Source organism: Triticum urartu, chromosome 2A (genome assembly GCF_056163025.1).
Source record: "Triticum urartu cultivar PI428250 chromosome 2A, HENAU_Tu73, whole genome shotgun sequence".
Classification (NCBI taxonomy): domain Eukaryota; kingdom Viridiplantae; phylum Streptophyta; class Magnoliopsida; order Poales; family Poaceae; genus Triticum; species Triticum urartu.
The window spans coordinates 528695016-528715796 of NC_141874.1; positions in this window are offsets into that span (position 1 = coordinate 528695016).

The following is a 20781-nucleotide window of genomic DNA, read 5'->3' on the forward strand; positions in this document are numbered from 1 at the left end:
GGATCGAGGACTATCTCCTTCATATCCACATGGCCCGCGGTGACGACTTACACACCATCAAATACCTCCCACTCAAGCTTAAAGGGCCAGCTCGGCATTGGCTTAACAGCTTGCCAGCAGAATCAATTGATTGTTGGGAGGACCTGGAAGCCTCATTCCTCGACAATTTCCAGGGCACTTATGTGCGACCACCAGACGCCGATGACCTAAGCCACATAATTCAGCGGCCAGAGGAATCGGCCAAACAATTCTGGACACGGTTCCTAACCAAGAAAAATCAAATTGTCGACTGTCCGGACGCAGAGGCCCTAGCAGCCTTCAAGCATAACATCCGCGATGAGTGGCTTGCACGGCAACTAGGACAGGAAAAGCCGAAATCTATGGCAGCCCTCACGACACTTATGACCCGCTTTTGCGTGGGAGAAGACAGCTGGCTAGCTCGCAGCAATAACATGACCAAGAGCCCTGGTAATTCGGATACCAAGGACAGCAGTGGCAGGTCGCGTCGCAACAAGCAAAAGCGCCGCATTAACGGCAACAATGCTGAGGATACGGCAGTTAATGCCGGATTCAGAGGCTCTAAGCCCGGTTAGCGGAAAAAGGCATTGAAAAGAAATACTCCGGGCCCATCCAGTTTGGACCGAATACTCGACCGCTCATGCCAGATACATGGCACCCCCGAAAAACCAGCCAATCACACCAACGGAGATTGTTGGGTGTTCAAGCAGGCAGGCAAGTTAAATGCCGAAAGCAGAGACAAGAGGCTGCATAGCGATGACGAGGAGGAGCCCCGGCCGCCGAACAACAGTGGACAGAAAGGTTTTCCCCCACAAGTGCGGACGGTGAACATGATATACGCAACCCACATCCCCAAGAGGGAGCGGAAGCGTGTGCTAAGGGATGTATATGCGATGGAGCCAGTCGCCCCAAAGTTCAACCCATGGTCTTCCTGCCCGATCACTTTTGATCGAAGGGACCACCCCACTAGCATCCGTCATGGCGGATTCACCGCATTGGTTCTAGACACAATTATTGACGGATTTCACCTCATTAGAGTCCTTATGGACGGCGGCAGCAGCCTGAACCTGCTTTATCAGGATACAGTGCGGAAAATGGGCATCGATCCCTCGAGGATTAAACCCACCAGAACGACCTTTAAAGGCGTCATACCAGGTGTAGAAGCCAACTGTACAGGCTCAGTTACACTTGAAGTGGTCTTCAGATCTCCGGATAATTTCCGAAGCAAGGAGTTAATCTTCGACATAGTCCCGTTCCGCAGTGGCTATCACACACTGCTCGGGCGAACCGCATTTGCCAAGTTCAATGCGGTGCCGCACTATGCATATCTCAAGCTCAAGATGCCAGGCCCTCGAGGCGTCATAACGGTCAATGGAAACACCGAACGCTCTCTCCGAACGGAGGAGCATACGGCGGTTATCGCAGCGGAAGTACAAAGCAGCCTCTCAAGGCAATTCTCCAGTCCGGCCATTAAACGTCCGGACACCGTCAAGCGCGCCTGGAGTAACCTACAACAAGACCGCCTGGCACGTTCCGAGCAAGTGTAGCAATGCGTCCCCAACCCCAGCCCTCGTGAACTAGCGAAACCAGTGCCGCGCGTACATAACTACGCTCCGGAAATACCATGGGCACAGGGGGAGGGGCACCATCACGGCACGCCCGCAACGCGGCTTAAACCGCACTAGGGGTTGCCGATTTCTTAAATTTTCTCTTATTTTCAGGACTCCATTCTTTGGAAGGCTTGTCCGGCAGTACAATTGTCGCACAAACGATACAACCAGGGAAGCAGAAAGCTACGCCGCACTATGAAACTCTAAGGTGGTCTCTATAACGAGCAGTATACCTGTTTCGCATAACATTCCACAGCTCGCCCCTGGAAAGGACATATTTGATAGTCCCATCTTTTGCTTATCGCACTATTTGTATCGTTCTGCTTTGATCGTAGCTTTTTTAAATAAACAATGCATAGCTTCCGTCTATTATTGCATTACCCTTTCTTTTACGAATATATGTTCATTAATGACATGTTGATCATGTACACTTTGGTACGGCCAATACGCCAGGGGCTCAAGTACCCCACAATACGGCGTGAGAAGTCCGAACACTTTCACAAGTGCGGCACCCCGAACTTATAGCATTATATGCATCGGCTCCGAATCATGTCTTGGGTCAAATGTTGGGTTTGCCCGGCTCCTATGTTTTGGTACCTTACGTTCCGTTATATCGGCTAAGGTAGCACTAGGAGAACTACTGCGATTGTGACCCAGTTGAGCTGGGCTAAGCACCTCAGTAGAGAAAGCTAAAACTGACCGTCATGATGAGGCGAGAGCTGGTCGCTGTTCGAGAGGTTTTCGAGTCCCTAAAGACTTATGCCGCTTAGAGCGAGGAGTCGGCTTTGTCCGGCCTAGGCGTGGATAGCGCCCCGAACTCAGTTTTCCAAACACTAGGGGCTTCGCCGAAATTTAAAATTATAGAATTCTATGGCTAAGTGAGAGTGTTCAAGCATTATAGTCTGATTGCCTTGTTCGTTGTGTTGAGCGCCTCCCTCGAAGGACCCAAGAATGGGAAAAAGAGCGCTCATGTTTATCCCGAACACCCCAGCACTCGTGGCATGGGGGCAGAAGCCGACGACTCGCCATCTCTCAAATTTGATAAATGGCGGCACAGAAGGTAATATTTTAAATTCAAAAGCGTTGCTTAGCGCATATGAACAAGTTTTCAGCGTACAGGATCACAAATGCGAGTTTACTCAAAAATTACATCTTTGGAGCATTCATCCGCTATAAGGCGGGCACCCTTCAGAACACCCTCATAATACGCTTCCGGGACGCGATGCTCCTTGCCTGGCGGTGGCCCTTCCTTCACCAGCTTCTCCGCATCCATCTTGCCCCAGTGCACTTTAGCACGGGCAAGCGCCCTACGGGCACCCTCGATGCAGACAGAGCGCTTGATTACTTCAAGCCGTGGACAGGCATCCACCAGCCGCCTCACCAGCCTGAAGTAGCTCCCAGGCAGAGCCTCTCCAGGCCACAGCCGAACTATGAGGCCCTTTACGGCCTATTCGGCAACCTTGTGGAGCTCGACCATCTGCTTCAGCTGGTCGCTCAAAGGCACCAGGTGTCCGGCCTCAGCATACTGAGAGCAGAACACCTTCTCCGTCGAGCTCCCCTCCTCGGCTCGGTAGTAGGCGGCGGCATCAGACGCACTGCGGGGAAAATCTGCGAATGCTCCTGGAGAGCTCCGGACTCGGGTAAGTAACAAATAATTCACTTTCACGTGCTTGCTTTGCATAATGAATGCCTTACCCACCGCTATCTTATTCATCGAGTCAATTTCTTTGAGGGCTTTCTGGGCTTCGGCCTTGGCAGACTTCGTGCTTTTGAGGGCTGCCGCAAGCTCGGACGCTTGCGTCTTTGAGTCAAGCTCCAAACTCTCGTGTTTTTTCACGAGAGCCTGGAGCTCTTTCTGCACCTCCTCCACCCGCGCCTCCTGCTTCTCTCTCTCTCCGTGCACTCCGCGGCCGCCCTGTTTTCGGCCTCGGACAGCGCCTGCTTAAGGGTTGCCACCTCGGCCGTGGCCCCTATAATAGCACATTGATCTTGTCATTTTCTTTTTGCAACCACATCTTCTCTATATAATTGCAGAAGGTATTACTTACCTTCCTTCTCCTCGAGTTGCCTCTTGGCATGGCCGAGCTCGTTCTCGGACCGCGCGAGGTTCTGCTTCAGCGTATCCACCTCTGCAGTCAGTGCGGCGGAGGCCAGCAGCGAAGTCTGCATACGCATATTGACTTGATTATGTTAGACTCCCGGGATTATTAGATCCTCTATTCGGCTTTTCTTTTCGAACACCGAACAGAGCATCAGGGGCTACTGTCTATGCGGTAATATTTTTACATATTCTTTACCTACCTCAAAGCCTGATAGAAGGCTGGCACAGGCTTCAGTCAGTCCGCTCTTGGCGGACTGAACCTTCTGGATCACCGCACTCATAATAGTGTGGTGCTCCTCGTCGATGGAGGCACCGTTAAGCGTCTCCAACAAATTGTCCGGTGCCTCCGGTTGGACGGAGGTCACCGGCTCGGTAGGCTCGCTCCTCTTGGAAGGAGGCCGCCTACTGGAGTCCGGAACCATTGAAGGTTCCGGTGCGGTGTCTGGCTCAAGACCGGACTCGGAGCTCTTGGAGGTTTTATCCCCTTTGCGCCTAGAGTCCGGGAGGTCGCCTTGCGGCGCCTCCAGGAAAACCTCCTCCTGGCTTGGAACCTATTGGGATAGCACCTCGGCGTCGTCCGTAGGGTGGGGGGAGGTAGCCGTCGGAAGCGAATTCACATCCGACGAATCCAGGGAACTGCTCGACGACACGTCGAGCCGGTCTTTGGGTGGACTGCATAAACATGTTCGACATAAGGAAAAGCTGTGCAATGGAAGAATACTATGAATCACTCGGGTATCCGGACACTTACGATCTCGCCAGGGGCTTGGCCCTGTGCGGCCACTCCTCTTCGCCGTCATCGACGTTGTGGAGCCGTCCGGAGGAAGGGTTTTCCCCTTCTTGGACCCTTCGGCCTCCCCAGTTGGGGCGGCCTTCCTTTTCTTCTCTCCCCCCACTGGAGGGGGAGAGGTCTCTTCTTCCTCCTCCTCGTCTTCACGGGAGGAATGCGTCTTGGAGTCGTCGGATGATGAATCTGACACCCCCAGGCGCCGGGCACTCTTCCGAGTCCCCGTGGCCTTCTTCTTGGCCTTCTTCTCCGGCACCACATAGGGTGCCGGAACCAGCAGCTTCGCCAAGCGAGCGTCCGTTGGGCCTTCGGGCAAAGGAGCCGGACAGTTGATCTGTCCGGACGTCTCCTGCCAATCCTGTCAAAGGTAAGGGAGCTTAAGATCCCGCATGGAGTCAAACTATGAAAAACTAATACCCTATGAAAGGTAAAAACAGCTTACCGCACGAGCGCGATGCTGCGTGCTGAATCCGCGATCCTCGGTAGCGGATGCGGGGGCCTCGGCACCCTTGAAAAGCACCTTCCAGGCATCTTCGTACGTTGTGTCGAAGATCCTGCTTAGAGTTCGGTGTTGCGCCGGGTCGAACTCCCACAGGTTGAAAGCCCATTGTTGACACGGGAGGATCTGGCGGATGAGCATAACCTGGACTACGTTGACAAGTTTGAGCTTCTTGTCCACCAGGGTTTGGACGCATGTTTGGAGTCCGGTCAGCTCTCCTTCTTTACCCCATGACAGGCCCGTCTCTTTCCAGGAGGTGAGCCGCGTAGGGGGTCCGGATCGGAACTCGGGGGCTGCGACCCATTTAGGGTCGCACGGCTCGGTGATGTAAAACCACCCCGATTGCCACCCCTTTAGGGACTCCACGAAGGAGCCCTCGGGCCATAGGACGTTGGGCATATTGTCCACCATGGCGCCTCCGCACTCCGCCTGAGTGCCGCGCACCACCTTCGGCTTTACATTGAAAGTCTTGAACCATAGGCCGAAATGGGGGCGGATGCAGAAGAAAGCCTCGCACACGATGATAAACGCCAAGATATTGAGGACAAAGTTCGGGGCCAGATCGTGGAAATCCAGGCCATAGTAGAACATGAGCCCCCAGACAAATGGGTGGAGAGGGAAGCCCAGTCCGCGGAGGAAATGGGGGAGGAACACCACCCTCTCATGGGGCCTGGGGGTGGGGATGAGCTGCCCCTCTTCGGGAAGCCAGTGCGCAATGTCGTTAGACAAGTATCCGGCCTTCCTCAGTTTTTTGATGTGTCCCTCCGTGACGGAGGAGACCATCCACTTGCCTCCCGCTCCGGACATGGCTGGAGAAGGTTGAGGTGGGGTGTGCGGACTTGGGCGCTGGAGATCGAGTGCGCGGAAATGGATAGGAAAAGGAGGAAGAAGGCATGGATAAAAAGGTGGATCCTTATCCCCTTATATGGGCGGACGCGACTATGCGCCCCCACCAGCCTGGTAAAACTCGCTTATCTTCCAAGCGCCATAGTCAATGGCGTGGTTGGGTTACCCACACCCGTATTGATGAGAATCCCGGAATAAGGGGACACGACCTCTGCTTTAACAAGATGTGCCAAGGAAATCGCCTTGCTAAACACGATGAGGTGGGACAATAAAATGATTCGAATAAGGACTTGGCCATGGTGTGATGTCACGCTACGGAATACGTCAGCAGATTAGATCTGTGTAAATATTATTCTCTCTATGGCAATATGTGGAAACTTATTTTGCAGAGCCGGACACTACCTTTGTGTTCAAAATCTTCTATGAAGTACTTGGAGGAGGAACCCGCCTTGCAATGCCGAAGACAATCTGCGCGCCGGACTCGTCATCATTGAAGCCTGGTTCAGGGGCTATTGAGGGAGTCCTGGATTAGGGGGTCTCAGGATGGCCGGACTATACCTTCGGCCGGACTCCTGGACTATGAAGATACAAGATTGAAGACTTCGTCCCGTGTCCGGAAGGGACTTTCCTTGGCGTGGAAGGCAAGCTTGGCGATACGAATATGTAGATCTCCTACCATTTTAACCGACTCTGTATAACCCTAGCCCTCTCCGATGTCTATATAAATCGGAGAGGTTTAGTCCGTAGGGAGGACAACAATCATACCATAGGCTAGCTTCTAGGGTTTAGCCTCTCTGATCTCGTGGTAGATCTACTCTTGTACTACCCATATCATCAATATTAATCAAGCAGGACGTAGGGTTTTACCTCCATCAAGAGGGCCCGAACCTGGATAAAACATCGTGTCCCCTGCCTCATGTTACCATCCGACCTAGACGCACAGTTCGGGACCCCCTACCCGAGATCCGCCGGTTTTGACACCGACAGTTGCCATCAAGGATAACAAGATGGGGTTTTTATCATATTGCATGAATTTATCCCTCAACATCATGTCATCTTGCTTAAAGCGTTACTCTGTTCTCTTGAACTTAATACTCTAGATGCATGCTGGATAGCGGTCGATGTGTGGAGTTATAGTAGTAGATGCAGGCAGGAGTCGGTCTACTTGTCTTGGACGTGATGCATGTATACATGACCATACCTAGATATTCTCATAACTATGCTCAATTCTATCAATTGCTCAACAGTAATTTGTTCACCCACCGTAAAATACTTATGCTCTTGAGAGAAGCTACTAGTGAAACCTATGGCCCCAGGTCTATCTTCCATCATATTAATTTTCCAACACTTAGTTATTTTCATTGCCTTTTATTTTACTTTGCATCTTTACCATAAAAATACCAAAAATATTATCTTATCATATCTGTCAGATCTCACTCTCGTAAGTGACCGTGTAGGGATTGACAACCCCTTATCGCGTTGGTTGCGAGGATTTATTTGCTTTGTGTAGGTGCGAGGGACTTGCGCGTAGCCTCCTATTGGATTGATACCTTGGTTCTCAAAAACTGAGGGAAATACTTACACTACTTTGCTGCATCACCCTTTCCTCTTCAAGGGAAAACCAACGCGGTGCTCAAGAGGTAGCACACACCATTATGCTGTGGTGTTACAGGTGGCGTGAGTTGCGAAACTATTCCACATTGTTTTAAATGAAGACCAAAATCATAACTCAAATATTCGCCTCCGCGATCAGATTGTAGAAACTTTATTTTCTTGTTATGATGATTTTCCACTTCACTCTAAAATTCTTTGAACTTTTCAAATGTTTCAGACTTATGTTTCATTAAGTAGATATACCAATATCTGCTCAAATCATCTGTGAAGGTCAAAAAATAATGATACCCGTCACGAGCCTCAACACTTATCGGATCGCATACATCAGTATATATTATTTCCAATAAGTCAGTTGCTCGCTCCATTGTTCCGGAGAACGGAGTCTTAGTCATCTTGCCCATGAGGCATGGTTCGCAAGCATCAAGTGATTCATAATCAAGTGATTCCAAAAGTCCATCAACATGGAGTTTCTGCATGTGCTTTACACCAATATGACCTAAACGGCAGTGCCACATATAAGTTGCACTATCATTATTAACTTTGCATCTTTTGGCTTCAATATTATGAATATGTGTATTACTACAATCGAGATTCAATAAACCATTTATATTGAGTGTATGACCATAGAGGGTTTTATTCATGTAAATAGAACAACAATTATTGTTTGACTTAAATGAATAACCGTATTGAAATAAACATGATCCAATCATATTTATGCTCAATGCAAACACCAAATGAAATTTATTTTAGGTTCAACACTAATCCCGAAGGTAAAGGAAGTGTGCGATGGTGATCTTATTAACCTTGGAATCACTTCCAACTCTCATCATCACCTCGCCCTTAACTAGTCTCTGTTTATTTTGCAACTCCCGTTTCGAGTTACTACTCTTAGCAACTGAACCAGTATCAAATATCGAGGGGTTGCTATAAACACTAGTAAAGTACACATCAATAACATGTATATCCAATATACCTTTGTTTACTTTGCCATCCTTCTTATCCGCCAAGTATCTAGGGCAGTTCCACTTCCAGTGATCATTTCCTTTGCAGTAGAAGCACTCAGTTTCAGGCTTGGGTCTAGCTTTGAGCTTCTTCATGGAAGTGACAACTTGCTTGTCATTCTTATTGAAGTTCCCTTTCTATCCCTTTGCCCTTTTCTTGAAACTAGTGGTCTTGTTAACCATCAACACTAGATGCTCTTTCTTGATTTCTACCTTCGCCAATTTCAGCATCGCGAAGAGCTCGGGAATTACTTTCGTCATCCCTTGCATATTATAGTTCATCATGAAGTTCCACTAACTTGGTGATAGTGACTAGAGAACTCTATCAATTACTATATTATATGGAAGATTAACTCCCACTTGATTCAAGCAATTGTAGTACCCAGACAATCTGAGCACATGCTCACTGGTTGAGCTAGTCTCCTCCATCTTGTAGGCAAAGTATTGTCAGGGGTCTCATACCTCTCGACACGGGCATGAGTATGAAATACCAATTTCAACTCTTAGAACATCTCATATGCTCCATGTCGTTCAAAACATTTTTGAAGTCCCGGTTCTAAGCCATAAAGCATGGTGCACTAAACTATCAAGTAGTCATCATAGTGAGTATTGTCAAACGTTCATAATGTCTGCATCTGCTCCTGCAATAGGTCTGTCACCTAGCGGTGCATCGAGGACATAATACTTCTGTGCATCAATGAGGATAATCCTCAGATCACGGAGCTAGTCCGCATCATTTTTACTAACATTTTTCAACTTATTTTTCCCTAGGAACATATCAAAAATAAACGGGAAACTACATCGCGAGCTATTGATCTACAACATAGATATGCAAATACTATCAGGACTAAGTTCATGATAAATTAAAGTTCAATTAATCATATTACTTAAGAACTCCCACTTAGATAGACATCCCTCTAGTCATCTAAATGATCACGTGATCTGAATCAACTAAACCATGTCCGATCATCACGTGAGATGGAGTAGTTTTCAATGGTGAACATCACTATGTTGATCATATCTACTATATGATTCACATTCGACCTTTCGGTCTCAGTGTTCCGAGGCCATATCTGCATACGCTAGGCTCGTCAAGTTTAACCCGAGTATTTTGCGTGTGCAAAACTAGCTTGCACCCGTCGTATGTGAATGTAGAGCTTATCACACCCGATCATCACGTGGTGTCTCGGCACGACGAACTGTAGCAACGGTGCATACTCAGGGAGAACACTTATACCTTGAAATATAGTGAAAGATCATCTTATAATGCTAGCTCCGAACTAAGAAAAATAAGATGCATAAAGGATAAACATCACATGCAATCATATAAGTGATATGATATGGCCATCATCATCTTGTGCCTTTGATCTCCATCTCCAAAGCACCGTCATGATCACCATCGTCACCGGCTTGACACCTTGATCTTCATCGAAGCATCATTGTCGTCTCGCCAACTATTACTTCTACGACTATCGCTACCGCTTAGTGATAAAGTAAAGCAATTGCATGGCGATTGCATTTCATACAATAAAGCGACAACCATATGGCTCCTGCCAGTTGCCGATAACTGCGTTACAAAACATGATCATCTCATACAATAAAATTTAGCATCATGTCTTGACCATATCACATCACAACATGCCCTACAAAAACAAGTTAGACGTCCTCTACTTTGTTGTTGCAAGTTTTACGTGGCTGCTACGGGCTGAGCAAGAACCGTTCTTACTTATGCATCAAAAACCACAACACGGTATAGTGATTGCTTTTTGATCTTCACAAAGAACCAAGTTCATTGAATCCGATTCAACTAAAGCTGGAGAAATAGACACCCACTAGCCACCTGTGTGCAAAGCACGTCGGTAGAACCAGTCTCGCGTAAGCGTACGCATAATGTCGGTCTGGGCCGCTTCATCCAACAATGCCGTTGAATCAAGAATCAACCAGTGACGGAAAGCAATATGTATATACCCATGCCCACAAATACTTTATGTTCTACTTGTGCATATAACATCTACGCATAAACCTGGCTCGGATGCCACTGTTGGGGAACATAGTAATTTCAAAATTTTCCTACGCACACGCAAGATCATGGTGATGTATAGCAATGAGATGGGAAGAGTGTTGTCCACGTACCCTCATAGACCATAAGCGGAAGCGTTATGACAACGCGGTTGATGTAGTCGTACGTCTTCACGATCGACTGATCCTAGTACTGAAAGTATGGCACCTCCGCAATCTTCACACGTTCGGCTCGGTGACGTCCCACGAACTCTTGATCCAGCTGAGTGTCGAGGGAGAGCTTCGTCAGCATGACAGCGTGATGACGGTGATGATGATGCTATCGTCGCAGGGCTTCGCCTAAGCACTACAATGATATGACTGAGGTGGATTATGGTGGAGGGGGGCACCGCACATGGCTAAGGGATCAATGATCAACTTGTGTGTCTATGGGGTGCCCCTGGCCACGTATATAAAGGATGGAGGGAGGAGGAGGCCGACCCTTAGAAGTCCCCCTATCTGGGAGACTTCTTACTTAAATGAAATTATTTTATTCTTTTAGTTGGAGTTGGTGGAACCTTAGGTGGTTCTCGGAAGAAGATAGCGAAAAAAATTATCCCTAAAGTCGAAACTAAAAGGAACGTAGGGCGCGCCCAAAGTGTGGAGTCCTACTAGGACTCCCTAGTCCTAGTAGGATTCCACCTCCCACATGGAATAGGAAAAAGGGAAGGGAGAAGGAGAAGGAGAAGGAAGGAAGGGGGAGCCCCCTTTCCCTAGTCCAATTCAGACCAGTCCATGGGGAAGGGACGCGGCCACCCTTATGGCCTTTCTCTCCTTTCCTGTATGGCCCATTAAGGCCCAATACGAATTCCCGTAACTCTCCTGTACTCCAAAAAATACCCGAATCACTCGGAACCTTTCCGATGTCCGAATATAGCCTTCCAATATATCGATCTTTATGTCTCGACCATTTCGAGACTCCTCGTCATGTCCCCGATCTCATCCAGGACTCCGAACAAACTTCGGTCATCAAATCACATAACTCATAATACAAATCGTCACAGAACGTTAAACGTGCGGACCCTACGGGTTCGAGAACTATGTAGACATGACCGAGACTCATCTCCGGTCAATAACCAATAGCGGAACCTGGATGCTCATATTGGTTCCTACATATTCTACGAAGATCTTTATCGGTCAAACCGCATAACAACATACGTTGTTCCCTTTGTCATCGGTATGTTACTTGCCCGAGATTCGATCGTTGGTATCTCAATACCTAGTTCAATCTCGTTACCGGCAAGTCTCTTTACTCGTTTCGTAATGCATCATCCTGCAACTAACTCATTAGTCACATTGCTTGCAAGGCTTATAGTGATGTGCATTACCGGACCCAGAGATACCACTCCGATAGACGGAGTGACAAATCCTAATCTCGATCTATGCCAACTCAACAAACACCATTGGAGACACCTGTAGAGCATCTTTATAATCACCCAGTTACGTTGTGACGTTTGATAGCACACAAGGTGTTCCTCCGGTATTCGGGAGTTGCATAATCTCATAGTCAGAGGAACATGCATAAGTCATGAAGAAAGCAGTAGCAATAAAACTGAACGATCATTATGCTAAGATAACAGATGGGTCTTGTCCATCACATCATTCTCTAATGATGTGATCCCATTCATCAAATGACAACACATGTCCATGGCTAGGAAATTTAACCATCTTTGATTAATGAGCTAGTCAAGTAGAGGCATACTAGGGACACTCTGTTTGTCTATGTATTCACACATGTACTAAGTTTTCGGTTAATACAATTCTAGCATGAATAATAAACATTTACCATGATATAAGGAAATATAAATAACAATTTTATTATTGCCTCTAGGGCATATTTCCTTCAGGACTGGTGTTATTGGTAGGTAGTATACGCGGCCACTAGGCCTGATAGGAGGTGTGTTAGTGGAAATTTTGTTATCACTGGCCTTAAACTACCAACGAATGGCAGACCTACTAATTGAGATGCTTAATGGCCAGCCAGTGATATGACATTAATGAACAAAAAGAGATTGCCAAATGTAATAGCAGGAAAAACAAGCAAAAGCTATTACACCACAACCTGAAAACATGGCATCGGCCGACTTGGTCACCCACAAAGACCCAGACATTACTAAGAAGATTAATAACATCGAGGTTGTCTACAAATTGTTCTCTTCATCACTTCTCCTCAATAAAACAACTCTGACTACAATGTAGACGGGCAACCAAGATCCCTCACCTCGTAGGATGCACAAGATCCATGTCCACCAAAGTCAAACAATCACTCAAACGCGTTGGGGTCTAGGCAACACCGACCACAAAATGATACTTAAGGGAGAAAGTAGCGGCCCTTGCACCAACAGAGCGCAACCTATCCATTGCATGACAAGGTTGATGTTGTGTGACCCCAGACCGCTATAGTTCTGATTTAATGCTCAAGGACACACGCCTGATGGTCGACAAAAAAGACATGTTGTGACCCCACTTCGCTAGTCATGACCATTGCTACCACATGATTTGCAACACCACTAGATATGAGGTAGTCACACCTACATTATCGGCTGAGCACCTACTGACCGCAATTATGTGAGCATCCAGCGATACATCTCAAACATATCTATATCTTTTATTGTTCGATGCTATTATAATATCATTTTTATATAATTTTATACCATTTTATATTTTTTGAACTAACATATTAATTTAGTGCCGAGTGTTAGTTCATGTTTTCTGCATGATTTGGTTTTATAGGAAACCAATATCTAGGGAGGTCAAAATAACTTTCGAATTTAATACGATGCATTTTAGGCAATGAAGGACCCAGGAAGCTTCGGGGGAGACGGAGAGGAGCCACAGGAGGGCCACATGACCACCTGGCCATGTGGGGTCCACCTGCACCGCCTTTTGTCTATTCCACCGGCATATATTCCTATAAACTTCGAAACTCCCCAACATATTTTTACAAGAATTTTACCGCCACCACAACCTGCTTAGCGAAGATCAAATCTGGACGCATGTTCTGGTGCTCTGCTGGAGGGGGGATCTATTTCTAAAGGCTTCTTCATCAACCTTGCTACCTCCATGACTATGTGTGAGTAGTTCCTTGGGACCTTATGGTCCATAGTATTATCTAGATGACTCTCTCTCTCTATCTATCTATCTACTATCTACTATATATCTATCTAATATATATCTATCTACTATATATCTATCTATCTATCTTTTGGATCTTCAATACCAAGTTCTCGGGAGCTGCCTCACATGATTGGGATCAACTCAATGTAATTTGTGGTGTATTTGTTGGGATATGATGAATTGCCACTTTATGATCAAATTGTTCATTGAATACAATTGAATTTGAGATTTTGTTGCTGTATAATTAAATAGCTTTACATGCTCTCTGATCTATCTATCTTCTCTGGCCAAGTTTGATGGGTTTTTCTCCAGAGCGAGTGGTGCTTTGTAGTGGGTTCAGTCTTGTGGTGCTCTAACCCAGTGACAATAAGGGCCAAAACACGTACTATATTGTTGTCACTGAGGATAAAACAATGGTGTCTCATCATATTAATTGATGTTTGACTATTTACATTATGTCATCTTTCTTGTTGTGATTATCTATTTCTTGTAAACTTAATACCTCAAGATGCATATTGGATATCAATTTTTGAGTGGAGTATTAGTAGTAGATGCAGTTGAATTAACGATCTACTTATCACGGGTATAATGCCTATATAAGATTATACCACAAATGGTCATAGTCCTAAATATAAATATTGAAATTTAATCACTGCCCAACTATAATTTGTTCACCATGCCACTTGCTTGTTCTGAGAGAGATGTCACTAGTGAACCTATGCCCCCTAGGTAGACCATCATGGGTGACTTAGATCAGGGCGTTGCTGATTATGTTTGATCAATTTCGATTATAGTAATAGCCTTTTTTTTCACCAGAGACCTAGTATGTGTGACATCTAAGAAGTGATAAATCCAGGTAAGGTTACTTCTAGGAAGCCTTTGTTACCCTGTAACGTCATTGTCCCGGGACTAAACACAAACGTAAATTACAATGGTTGTAAATAATAGAAAAAATAGGCAGGGCAGAGGTTCCACCTGCAGCTGTGTACACTGATAACCCACAAGTGTAGGGGATCAGCTGTAGTCTTTTTGATAAATAAGAGTGTTGAACCCAACGAGGAGCTAACGGTAAAATTAATATTCTCTCAAGTTCTATCAACCACTGATACAACTCTACGCACACTAAATGTTTGGTTCACCTAGAGCAAGGAATACAACTAATTTGCGGGGGTGAAAAGATAGCTTTGCAAGATAATAAAGAATGTGGAAATAAAAGTTAGGTGTTGATTAAATAAAAGAGGAATAAACTAAATATAGTGAGTGTGAAAATTTTGTGGTAGGATGTGCAGAATTGTCCTAGACAATTGATAACTAGACAAATAATCATCGTTGTAGTTCCATGTGTAGGAGAGGCCTCTGCTAGCATGCCATCCCTTACTCAGAATTTTATGCACTTATGATTGGAACTATTAGAAAGCATCTGCAACTACTAAGAAATTCATTAAGTTAAACCCAACCGGAACATTAAGATATATTAGTCCCTCTTCATCCCATAGGTATGTATTGATCCTTACACTCAACCTCGGTAATTTCTGTTGCTCCGGTCGGCCTATGCACAGTTCTCTTCAACATACAACAAACTCTAAAGTGTGATATATATGCATGTGTTCTCATATGATGGGCACCAAAGGACAACAACAAATTAAAACATGCAACTCAAACCAATCATGATCATCAATTAACCCGTAGGACAAAAAAAACTACTCAAACATAATAGCGATGAAGCGAATCATTGGATAATAATTTATAGCATCAAAACCAGGTGCAAGTAGGGGATTACATTGGGTTGCAGGAGAGTGGACCACTAAATAAAGAGGGAGGAAGGTGATGGAGGCGTTGACGAAGACGACGAAGTTGATGGAGATGGTCGCCTTGATAATGGTTTCCCCAGCGGCATGCTCTGGTGCCTCCTGGAGAGAGGCTCCCCTCATTCTTCTTCTTCTTCCTTAGCCTCTCCCCTAGATGGGGAGAGTATTCCCCTCTAGTCCTTGGCCTCCATGGCTCACGGAGGGCGGGAGCCCCTCCGAGATTGTATCTCTCTTTGTTTATTCTCTGTTTTCGCGACTGTTCTTGAGGCCGAGCATTGTTTATTTTACAGCCAAAGATCAAGAACTCCAATTGGTCTAAAAAGTTTACATGATATCTTTCTATAAATTAGCTTTCTTGTGCCTGAAGTAGAGCCTCAACCGACCTACGGTCTCTCCATAAGAACCCATGGCACAAGTGGGCCCTAGGCCTTGTGGGGCCCACGAGTACCACCTTGATTTGATTCTTTAGCCAGAAATTCAGATATATTCCAGAAAAAATTTAAAAAAATTCCAGGTCATTCCGACTCCATGAATTTTCGACCTATATTTCCAAAACACTAGAAAATAGGAACTGACCTTTGACACTGGATTAATATGTCAGCCAAATACAAATAATATAAATTGTTGCTAAAAATATATAAAGGTGATATGATAATAGCATTAAACAATAAAAAATTATAGATATGTATGAGGTGTTTAGGATAAAAATAAAAAATTGACATCGATATGAATAATAAATAAATAATTTGTGTATAGATAAGTGGGTGATGTTTCCTTGTGACACCATGATCAACTATCTCCGAATCAAAAACTGGATTTTCCAACCTTGTCCCTAATCCATCTTGCGGGGTTATATCGTTTATCAAGGAAATACCAGACTAATGTGTTTAGTTAATGTATCGTTGTCCCCCAAAGAATTGGTTTCAGCTACCATACTAGCCTTACTGTCATTGGTGTTCGGCATAATCTTCCACTCTTCCTTGCACGTTGCCTCTCCTTGTGCCATTCTTTAATTAGTGCCCCGGGTAATGATGAATCCTAGGATCAAGGAGGCAAGAGACACACCATTGTGCAAACATATAAAGGAAATCATACTGTCGATCCCTGAAGTGCGAGTATATGGGGTTACCAAGCTAAGCCTCGACCCTTAGCCCAAGGGGATTACTCATAGATCACAATTCAATCACAAGCATAATACACTGTACAATGGCTAACTTGAAGATGGATGCTTGATAGTCTTAGAATGTTGCTGGCTGTGATGTGATCTCGATTATAAGTGGAATCTAATGTAATATGGAGATGGTGGCTATGGCGGCGGTGGTGAATATGACGGCTGCTAACAGTGGATGCAAGATAAAGCTTATGAGAGCCCTTATCCTTTATATAATGTAGATGGGTAGGATAGGGTTTCAGATACCTTCTTATGCAAATTGGACCTGGGCCCCCTTCACGAAAGTCCTTTTGCGTATGTCACATACGTAGTGGTGCCACTGTTGGTCGTCTTTTGCTTTGTTAACTTTGTTGATGCCCAATTTTATATGGAATCATTCCTCTTCTTGGGTACATTCCATATATGCTTTTATTTCCACCTAAATATGTCCATATATGTAAGGAATAGAATAAACAAGGAGAGTTGCCCATCTTTGCAGTTATAAGTGATTAGCAAACAAGTTGCAGAGATAAACATAAAATATATGATAATGTGCAGTTAAAATGAGGGTAAAAATGAATGTAAAATCCACTCATCAACCGCCTAATCTGGCCCACATCCACCTCTATGCAGCTACTAGTGGCATTAGCGTGTGTGTCCCATAGATGTGGATGGGAGCATCCACCTTGCCTGCCAGATCTAACTCACCACTTCACCTCCAGTAGGACGACGTCGGAGCTACCGCTTGGCCAAGATAGAGGTGGAGCACCCACCCACTAGAGACGTCGTTAGGACATCGCCACCACAATCTGCACTGCTAGGAGAGGAGTGAGCCTCCCTCCACAATGAAGGTGTACTGCTACACGAGGCCACCAACCACCACGTAATCAGGGACACGCGAGGGCGCTGCACCGACAGCCCCTGCAACATCAAGAGACACCAGCTGCAATCTTCAAGACCTCACTACTCCGTGGGCCATGCCTCGAGAGAAAAACCACACCGTCGCAGACGCCGCACAGCCTTCACCAAGTCATGGCCTCTGGTGTTGGTGAGGGGTGGAGAAAAAAGTGGTGGCGCGATGAGCGTAGTCGCCCATGTGGTTTGATGTTAAAGGAGAGAATGCGCCTCACCATGATTCAGACTGGACCATGTAGTGCCCTTTTCTCTCTTTTTTCTTGTTCTTGGAAGCCTGATTGGTCCTTTTCGGTGCTGTTACAGTCTCTATAATCTGGACACGATTTTTCCTCTTCTACAATGCATCAGCAGTACAACTGATGCATTCCTGGAAACAAAACAAATAAACTATACCTAGTTGAAGCTAATTTTAGTTTCTTATGTCCTACCTTGTGCCTCATCAATTTATAATGAAAATATGTGGGTTCCAAGGCGGTATCCCAATTATATTGGAAGCCTAGGGGTTCTCACTTTTGGGCTGGTCTAATGGCTACAAAGAAATATTTCTTCCGCTGTGGACCCTTCTCGATTAAGGAGACTCAGAAATTATACTGTGGGAGGATAAGTGGCTAGGCAATGCTACACTCCAGGAACAATATTCAGCTCTATGCAATATTATGAGTCACAAGGGTGATACTATCACCACGGTTTTGGAATATTTTCCACCAAATGTGACGTTCAAAAGAGATTTAATTGGACCCAGACTCCAATCGTGTAATATCCTGCTCCAGCGATTGTCCATGGTGCAATTGTCACATGAGTCTGATGTATTTCGTTGGAACCTACATGAAAATGGACAATTCTCAGTGGTGTCGGCTTTGCTCCAGTATGATGTGCCAGTTGATAATAACAAGAAGATCTGCAAGATAAACATACATCTTAAGAATAAAATCTTAGCATGGTATCTTCATCGCGGAGCCATTCTTACTAAAGATAACCTTCTTAAGAGTAATTGTCATGGAAGTACACGATGTGTCTTTCGTCGGCATGATGAGACAATAAAACATTTGTTCTTCAAATGCAAATTGCCTCGTTCTATATATCAGCCATCCAAATAGTTTCTGACTTGTATGCTCCTTGTACTGTTGCTAATATATTTGGCAACTGATTACATGGGATTGATCGCAGGTTTAGAACTCTTCTCAGGGTGGGACCGCTTGTCGTTATTTGGTCGCTTTGGCTATGTAAAAATGATAAGGTTTATAATGATAAAATTACTTCTCTTATGCAGGTTATCTACAGATGAATGTTTTAATGATAAAAGTGAATTGTTTTGTTTTGGGAGAGCCAAAGATGAACACGATGCTTATAATCAAATGTTCGGATGTGAACTGGGTACCCTACCGTTTAGTTATCTGGGCATACCAATTCACTATCGCAAGCTCTCTAACAAGGAGTGGAAGAGTATTGAAGATTGATTTGAAAAGAAACTAAACTGCTGGAAGGGTAAGCTTATGTCATATGCATGTCGGCTAGTACTAATAAATTCAGTACTCACGAGTATGCCGTTGTTCCTTTTGTCCTTCTTTGAAGTACCTGTAGGGGTACAGAAAAGGTTGGGCTTTTATTGATCACGATTCTTTTGGCAGAGTGATGAAATAAAGAGGAAATGTAGGCTTACTAAACGGGGCATCATTTGTAGGCCGAAGGAGCAGGGTGGTCTTGGGATTGAGAATTTAGAGGTGAAGAACATATGTATGCTCAATAAATGGCTGTACAGGCTTTCTGTTGAGACCAAAGGCACGTGGGTACAAATTTTACATAATAAGTGCCTACAATCTAAGACCTTGGCCCAAGTTGCCATTAGATCCAATGATTCACCTTTTTGGGAGGGGTTGATGAGAACGAAGACAACTTTATTCCATAGAACTAAATTCATCATTGGAAACAGTAATTCGACGAGATTATGGAAGGATATATGGTCAGGGGAGATGCCTTTAGCCACTTAATATCCATATAATATTGTAAAACATAAGGAGGCTTATGTTGCTGCAGTATTACAGTCCAATCCTCTAAATGTTCAATTCAGAGATCTTTAGTAGGAGACCGATGGGAAGCATGGCTACAGCTTGTCAGAAGGTTGATGGATGTTAACATCTCTGATGAGTCGGATAGTATTCACTGGAGATTAACTATGAATGGCATCTTCTCAATGAAACATATGTATATGGACCTAATTGATTCTGGTCCAATTCCGATATCAATACATATTTGGAAGATCAAAGTCCCACTAAAAATCAAAGTCTTCATGTGGTTTGTTCACAAGGAGGTGGTTTTGACTAAGGATAACTTTGCAAAATATAATTGGGAGGGTAGTCAACGATGTACCTTTTGTGATCAACCATCAAACACTTCTTTCTTGATTGTCAGCTGGCCAAGCTTTTATGGCATTCAGTTCATATAGCCTTTAATATCACCCCTTCAAATAGTATTCACACGTTATTTGGTACGTGGCTAAAAGGAGTAGAGACATATTTAGATAGAAGTATTTGCACTACTTTGGGTTATATGGAACTGTAGAAATGATATGGTTTTGAACAGACAAACCCGCATAATTTTTTTACAGGTTATCTACATGGCCACTGCTTGGATCCATGCGTGTACTGATTCTTTTGGAAGCTAGGGAGCTTTTGGTTACTGGGTCTACCCGTGGGAGATGGTATTTCGGGATATCTACAACCGGTTTGGATAACGGTCCAGTAATAGGATATGAGGTTAGTCATCTGGTCGTATTTTCGCCGATTGTGGCAGATTTTACTTTGTTTTTTATATTATTTCAGCTCTATTTGAGCTTGTTCTGAATCACGGATTTTTCAGATACTTTGCTTAATAAAGGGGCCGCATGCGTCATTCTGATGCAAAGGCAGGGGGTAATCCTCCTTAAAAAAAGGTTATCTACATATGTATCGGGACTCTTCGTTTATGTCCTTGTCTACAACATGTGGAGAATAGAGACTTGTTTACAGAGGTGTGTAAACGATTGAAGACTATGGCAATGGATACTTTTACCCAATATGGGTGACAGCATGGTCTTAGGATTGGCCCCCCTCTAGTTTAGGTGTTATACAGACTCTACATGTTTCTTCGTATTTCGCCTCCTTTTTATTTTTGATTTTGTGAGAGGACTTTGTTTGGTTGTGTGCATCTTAGTAGTGTAGAGTCCGGGTGTAATGCATAAACTTTTTAATTAATAAAACGCCCCTTATCGAAAAAATATT